At 40.5% G+C, this 8388-nt stretch overlaps 1 long non-coding RNA gene across 1 annotated transcript; it reads right to left on the bottom strand.

The window, feature by feature from the left end:
* Nucleotides 1-393: 393 nt before the first annotated feature.
* On the bottom strand, nucleotides 394-1007 carry LOC137466649 (uncharacterized). The gene is made up of 2 exons (XR_010995257.1): nucleotides 941-1007; nucleotides 394-818 (listed from the first exon to the last, which is right to left on the bottom strand). It is a non-coding gene; the product is annotated as an uncharacterized lncRNA (long non-coding RNA).
* Nucleotides 1008-8388: the final 7381 nt, after the last annotated feature.

An 8388-nucleotide genomic window follows, 5' to 3' on the forward strand; every position in this document is an offset into this window, starting at 1 on the left:
TATTCTGCTCAGGCCAGCAGCAGTGAAATCCCAGCTCCCTTCAAATATCATTTTTCATCTTGTTTATAAAGTCCTGAATAATTAAGGTCTTACTCAGCTTTGCCCTGATTGTAAACAGATAGGGAAGATAGGGTCTGAAAGATTAAGTCTGTCCATGCTGCAAGGGCAGAAAAGGAGAATTTTTTAGCAGTGACCATCTCTACTGACTTGCTTCCACTAGTGTGATACTGGAATAAATTTCTTTGGTGCGTGAATTCAATGAATCTGAGTAACTAGCAGGAATGCTAAAAATACTTTGGGATATATATTTCATGCACACTCACACACATATATATACACATATATAGATATATGTAAATCTATATGTGTCTATATATATGTGTGTGTGTGTGGATATATATATATATAAATCAGAATGTCATTTGAATTTTGAATTTTTGAGGAAAAATTTTTAAGCAACCATCAACTGCCTAAGCCACAGAAGAGTGAGTTACAGTAATAATTGATTGTTCTCCATTATGTTAAAAGTCCTCTTAAAACTGGATCTTACCAGACATCACGACAGACCATTAAGGGACTTCTTATCTGTGAAATCTCCCTTCACACACAGCAGCCTGACAGAAACAGAATAATAACTGTGTTGATTCTTCCAACTCCTTCTGTCATTTTAGACTGTATTTATCAAAAGGGAACAGTGTTTCTGACAAAGGTAATAGTAACATAAGTTAACATGAATTCCTGCAATTAAGTCTCCCTGAGAAACAGGGTTTTCTTCAGTGGTTTAAATCCAAAACACAGACATCTGAAAGCAAATCTGACTGCAAAGAAAGGTGACAAACCACTTGGATTCCATTCTCTGAAGAGGGAAAACAGCATTAAATAATTATGAAATTGGTCCAGCCCAAGAGAATGGAAAAAGAAAAAATACTTAGATGCTTACTCAGTGATGATAGACTGAGGGGAGGGAGGGGTTTCTATCTGGTGAGGGCAAGGGCAGGTTGCTTATGATCTGCAGGTGAGGCTTAAGGCTCACCAACACAGAGCCAACCTACACCAGCTTCCCAGAACACATAATTTTTGTTTGGGAAAAAGACAATTGAGATCCCATCTCCCAGCCAAGACAGTTTTCACTTGTATTAAAATCAAATTATAAAATAAAGCCCCATCCAAAACCACAAAACTCTCTTGGTTTTGTATTACAACTGGATGAAGCCTCCACTCAGCTTTAGATGGTTTCCACACAAAAATATAAATTATACACAGGTTTGGCAATAGGAAGAACATATTCCCCATTCAGGGTTAAAAGTGAATGAAAGCTGCAGGTTTATGGGCTTCTTCAAAAAGCTTTTCCACAGCTGTATCCGTTTTAGAAATAGAACCAGTCAAATTAGTTATACAGTAATATCCATTACAAAAGTGGTTCTTCTGTATTTTTCCACCAATTCATCATGTTTTGTTTTTTTTGGGGTTTTTTTTTTGGTTTTTTTTTTTTTAATAAAGACTGACTCTTTGTTTGGAAGGTTTTTGTCAATATCTTGTTTGAGCACTTTTCAGTCTCTTTTCAAATGGCCCATGATTATTCATTATTTTTTGCATGTCAGTAACTACAAAATCATAGAGTATTGTCTCCACTCAGTGAGTGGCAATGGAAGTACCAGAAGCTAAAGGACACTAGGCTATGAATACTTTTCTGGGGTTACTTTCTGGATTAATTATTCATGCAAAAATCCACAAAACTTTCAGGACTTTTAAATCTTTGTGACTACACAAAGTAGCTTTTCCAGCATTCACAAATACAAATAATTTTTTAAAGCCAATCTTGGTATCATTTTTTGGAAGATACTAAGCTATTTTTTCTACTATCAAATTAATCCTACACATAATTGTGTTTATTCCTTAAGCCTTAAAAATATTACATAGTATCCTCTGACAGTTACAGTATTATAAAAGTTAAAGTTTTTATTATACTGTAGCTGTAAATACAGAAAATGAAGGAACAGGGGGATAGTGCTTTTTAGCCAAAAATAGCAGGAATAGGGGAATAGTAGGAGATTCAGCAAGTTGACCTAGAAATCAAGAAACTACACTGCATTGAAGTTGAATAATGTAGCCACCCGCTACACAGAGCTGAGGTTTGAGGTGAGGATCTTGGCATTGCATTAGCCTTGAGCTCACCCATTTCTCTCTCTGAGTGACAAGCAAGGTGGAGAAAGCAGCTCCTACACAAAGGGGGACCAGCCAAAAGGCCACATGGATGCCTCCAGATGTCACAGTGGCTGCCAGAGCAAGGATCTTCCTGCTCGGTTCAGATGAGATACCAGACCTTGAGATCCCTTGATTGCAGGCCATCTGAGAAATGTATCAGTGTCAAGGAGAGAAACCAGAATTTGCTGAGAATATGTAGAGACCCGAGTGGGAGAGCACCTTCTTAGAGCTGGCATAACCCAGCCCTACATCTGGAATGTTTCTTTCTTTACAAGGAAAAGGTGTAAGTTAGTCTCCAGGTGCAAAGATCAAAGGAGATGCCCAAAAGAAGACACAGAGGAAGGACATTCCAAATGACCCAAAATGCCTCACTCACTCACAAGCAATGAGGTAGGGAAGGGATTAAACATGAAAAAAAAAAGGCAGAAGAAAGATGTCCTTTAATAGGTCCTTTCTGTTTACTGTAATAACAATGCTTGCTGAGCCACGATTTGATTTGCTATCCATATAGCCACAGCTATTTAACAGCCCAGGCTGTTGCACTGAAAATTCAACAGATGCAGAGCAGTGGAGTGTTCATAGGCTTCTATGCAAAGGGTTGATTAAATGCTCAAGAAATTAATGACTGAGAGAACTACCAAAATCTTCCAGGGCAGCAACAGCTGTGGAAATGACATTTATGTAACATGCTCACCACACAACTATTTGATGGGGAAGTTAAAACATTCCCATATGTATTTTTTTTCCCCAAAAAAGGCTTCTCCAAGGTCTAAGGTCCTCCACAAGAGTTTGGTAACCTCAAAGGTCAGCACAACAGGTCTGGAAATAAACAGAGAGAGGAACTTCTCTCTGGGTCATAGTCTATCCATAGTGTTGTCTCTGGAGTCTGCTACAAGAGAAAAACTCCACCAGAGAGAGATCAGCGCTCAGGGACACCAAGGAAAGGTGGCTCCTGGCGGGAACAGCTCCCATCAGTAAAGCATTATGAATGCCCCCATGGTGATCACCGTGAAGGATCACCAAGCCAGCAGAGCAGTGATGGCCATAAATAAGGCAAGAACTGAATCAAAGAAAAGGGCTTGGTAAGAGACCACCAGCTCAAGCCAGAGGTGGGTGGAATAGGACACACACCAGTGGGTAGTACTCACACAGGTGTTGTGGAGTGCACAGAGAGGGCACAGCAGAGCAGTTCATAATGGACTATGACTAGTACTCACACAGTATGACTGTAGTACTCACACAGGTGTTGTGGAGTGCACAGAGAGGGCACAGCAGAGCAGTTCATAATGGACTATGACTAATTATTTTCATTTACCAGCACATTTGGAACCATATTTCTCAAACAGTAACTTTGTGAATGGTAACAAGACCCCAGGGTATTTACCACACCACTTATCTGTTATTAGAGCACACTACTAATGTGTCTGTGGGAAGCTGAACATTAGCTGAGGGGCTGGAATAAAAGGGCATTCAAATGCCAAGAAAAATTAATTATGTAAAAGCATAAAACAGTGATGAATCAATCAAACACCAGCACACTAACAGAGACAGGATAAGCAGGTCAGCTGCAGCAGGCATCCACCCTTCAAACATTGTCTGGATCTAGGGATCAGAATTAAACTTCTGCTCCCTAGGGTCCTCTCTGCCTGAGTCCTCCCACTCACACGATGCACTGGTGTGGCCAGACATGCTGTGCTGCAATGGTTTAAGAGATTACAGTCCCAGCATGTCCCTGGCCTCTTGCCCCCACCTTTCCCTTCCACTACATCTGATGCCAGCTATAATCCTTCATAACCCCTAGCAAAATCTGTGCTCGCATCCTGATTTGTATTTCAGATGTTTTAATGCATTTTGCTTGTTCAGATCTTTCAAGAGGACATTTTGGCAGCCTGAAACTTGGAAAAACTACATCAACAGAACTTAGGGGGAGGTGAGTAGGACTGGCCATTAGGGTGGTGGGTGAAGCACTTCTACACCAGCTGAGCTATGGCCAAATCAGTCTGATAGACTGCTGATAAAAACAGGGAAACTCTACTTACAGTATCAGCCAAGGGAGGTGACATTGCACTTTTTTCCAAGATTTATGCCAAATTCTGCCCAACCAGAGACACAGATCATTTCTCATTACTGTATTGGGCAACGCAGAATGTCAACACTCTTCTTCTTCCATTCCTCCCAACAAAAGGAAGGCGTGGAATTCAGGGCGTTTTGAGTGGACCTACAAGCAGTGGGATATCTTGCACAGAAATCCAGGAGAAGAGGCAGTTTTAAGATGTGTTATACACAGGTGATACTTGTGACATGGAGACTGTGCAGTACAGAAGATCTCCTCTATAGCCACAAATGTCCTTCACTGATCAAATCACCCACAGAAGATTCCGCATAAGAAGCACATGTCAAAGTCAGGACAGTGTAACGGTGCTGACAAAGCTGCTGCTACGCAAGGCTTGATAGCCTTTAAGCTACAGCTGAATGCTTTGAGACACTCTCTTGTATTCCACTCCACCCCAGGACTTGAAAAATCCAGAAGCAGAACTAGCTATGAGCAGAGGGCATAAAACATCAGAAATTATTTTTTCAGATCTACCATGCAGATCTGGGGGAGAGGAAACTTCATTTGTGCCAGCCTGCTGGGAGGTCTAATATCACCCAGAAATCAGGATAAATGTGCTGGCAGAACCCAAGCAGAGCATGAACCTGCTGCAATGCACCACATGGCTAGGACTGCTGCAGGGAGCTCAGCACTGTACACAGATTTCTGTGGACACTTGCATATCATACAACCCACAGAGGGTCCTGAGAAAGCTCTATTTTGCATTGTAAAAGTATCAAACATGTTTTCACTGCATGTTAAAGAGGACTTGATGTTTGATTTCAAGAATGGTATCTTCAGTGACTAAAATGTTACTACTCTTTATCCAATCACACACATACTCACAAATGCTGGCACTACTGACAATTGGTGACTTTATTCAATACTCAAAATGTCAAAATGAAAATACCCCCCAGATCATCAGCAATTTTGGTTTTATCTGATGAACTTCATGGGAAGTGTCTTTTCTTGCATGTTAAAGCTAAGGAGGCAACATGACACTGAGAGATCTGGGACCATGAGGACTACTCAAAAGGCCCAGATCCCCTCTTTAAAAATTGTGTGAAAAATTACATTATCAATCCTGAAAACAAGGCTGGTAAATTTGTCTCCTCTATGCCAAAGGAAATTAATTTCAAATAAACAGCTTAAAAATGTAGTCAAGCACTCTCATTTTCCTTGCCAGACTTTCTACCCCTTGCAGCAGTTACAGCTTCAGTATTTGACTCAGCTCAGGAGGTAAAATATTTCCTGGGGAAAAGAGATAGAATAAATGACTAATGCTAGGAAGAAGAGGGGGACAGTTTGGTAGGCATGCTCCTGCAAGGGCCCTGGTCCTCAAGTTGCAACTGTGATGTGGGAGGTTTCTGACCTGCACCTTTCCTTCTCTGCTCTTCAGTCATATCAAGGGCCAGAAAAGCTGTTTCTGTACCCTTGCAGTAATGTGACAATTGCAAGAGAAAAAGCAACCCCTTAAAGCATTACTGCAAGTTATTTAAGCTATTAATTCCAATTTTTTTTTAAAAAGGTACTAAGCTGGTTACCATGCAACATCCCTATTTCAAATAAACCAAGGAAAAGGAAAATACATCCATGAACATCCATGAATTATTATTTTGCTTGATGAGCAGGCAATATGTAGATGTTTGCTCAAAACAGCCCCAGGAGGTTATGTATCCTTTTCTAAGAAAGGAATTGGTTATTGCAGTTAAAGACAACAGCTTAAGACCCTCAAAAAAGACAGAAAGTATATCCCACAGGCAGAAAGGAATCCAAATTTGCCATATAAATGATTTATTGTGAATGTTTGGCTCAGCTCTGCAAGGCAGATTAGCATTCAACCGAGCAGTCACCTTCCATATGTCTGAAATCATGTGACGTCGGTCCTTGTCAGTCCAATGCAGTAATCACTGATTTGCAGGTTGAACAAATACTTTCCACAGTTGCAAAGAACAGATGTTGCACCATTCACTCCGGCTATGAAAGATTGAAATAATTGGTCTGTGTACTACTATACTTCTACGACTTCTATTGCCCCATGATCTCAACACTCTCTCATATCCCTACTGTCTCCTATGAAATAGGAACAATAACCAATTAACACAACCAAACAGGCTGTATTGGTCAAAAATGCATTAGGAGAGGACAACTAAACACAGGAAATTTTTCCTTGGCCAGTTCAATTGCTAATGTCTGTTAGTCCTTGCAGCATTCAATTTTCCTCCAGAGAGCATGACTGAATTGAGCTTTTAAAGTAAAACAATAAAAAGTAATTAGACTGATCTACAGGGTTCGGCTTAACTAGATTTTTTAAAATATTTTGGTTTCTTTATTTTCATCTTGTGAAAAACATAATGTAAATCACCACCTATCAGAACCACTTTTCTAAAACCATTGAATTGCTTTAAAGGGTTTGCCTTGATTAAAATTTAACTAAAATAAACAATCTCACACAACTGTGAGTTACAAGACTTATGCAGATGACCATTTCTTTTTTCAGATTTTTTTTTTAATTTTGGAACATGTATTTGAAAGATAACTAAATTGACCATGAGAAAAATAACCCTTATTTTAAAAGAAATAACTTCAACCAGCTCTATTCCCTAAAAATTTCTAGATCACTTTTTATTTTGCATTTGCCCATGTAAACCTCCTCCCATGTAAGCAGGACCATCAAGATAGCTTGGTTTGCTTCTGTAGGTCCCTCAGAGTAAGCAAGGATTGTTTTCTTCTAACACATTGCAAATTTCCAGCCACAATCCCCATACTTGTTTGTTTAGGTCGCATGGATCTACAGTGGGGTGAGTCCCAGGAAGCCTGCTGTTTTATGTGTGTAAAGACAAACAAATTTCCCATGTTTAGCAGCAGTACTACTAACATGGCATGGCAGTTCAGTTATCAGTCATATCATTGTCTTAGCCACAAAACCTTTAAATATTTCTTGTGTGAAATCACCACAGTAGAAGAAATTTCAGCCTAAGTATCAACATGTATTAAATGCCTAAACCATTTTTTGACTCTTACACACTCCAGCATTTCCAAGTATTTATATGCCAGCCTATAGCTATAAACACAGCTCTGACCATAACCAAAATGAGAGTTCTCCTTTTCTCCAGAATGAGACTGCACATATCTGCTGCCACTTGTCTTCCTGACTAACAGGACAACAATTTGGAGGCAGTCCTGCAGGGCATGGGTCAGTCTGTGTTGTTCAAAACCTTTACAGATGCTTATTAAATTGGAGGCTTGAGCTACAGGCTCAACCCTAAGTGAGGCCAGCAGAGAAGGTGCTGTTCACAAAATCACAGAATGTTTGAGATAGAAAGGGATGTCTTGGAGATTGTTCAGCCCAAGCCCCTGCACAGAGCAAGGGTCATCAGGAGCAGATTTTCTCTGGGCAGTGCCATGTGTGACATGGAAACACAGGAGATTGCAATTGTGTTTCCTGGAGGTCCATGGTACAGGAGAGACTCCTCTCTCCGTTGATGGACTGAGTATTGATTATCTGAAGGGTGGTAACTGGATTGAGGGTCCAAGCTTTGTCACAATGTGCTTTGTTGGAAATTGGGTGGGGGGAGGAGGAATGTTTTGGAAGGTTTTCATCCTGAATTCTCTATGTGTCTTTTATTGTAGTTGTAGGGTAATAAAGTTTTCTCCTTTGTTTTTAAGCTTGAGCCTGCTCTGCTCTGTTCCTGATCACATCTCACAGCGCTCATTTGGGGAAGGTGTATTTTCATGGAGACACTGGCATTGTGCCAGTGTCAAATCATGACAATGGCTTATCACTTACACCAAGGCAAAGTTCAACCTGCTCCCAATGCTCTCTCTCATACAGGGCAGCTCCCTCTCCTTACCACCTTCCTATGGAGCCTGTAGCCAACCTTTAGAGCACTCCAGTTGTGCAAAATTTCTCACCATGATCCTAAAGAGGCTGTGGCCCTGCTATTGCTCAGAGACCTCTAATTCCTTCTATTTGTTATGCTGCACTTTTGGAGTGCCAGCACCTCAGGGAGGTGTTCAGTCATAATGATTTCCCTGAAGAGGCATGAGAACTTTCCTAGTTTTTGACCAGGTTGTTGAAGACTCCAGTA

Source organism: Anomalospiza imberbis, chromosome 2 (genome assembly GCF_031753505.1).
Source record: "Anomalospiza imberbis isolate Cuckoo-Finch-1a 21T00152 chromosome 2, ASM3175350v1, whole genome shotgun sequence".
In the NCBI taxonomy this organism is placed as follows: Eukaryota; Metazoa; Chordata; class Aves; order Passeriformes; family Viduidae; genus Anomalospiza; species Anomalospiza imberbis.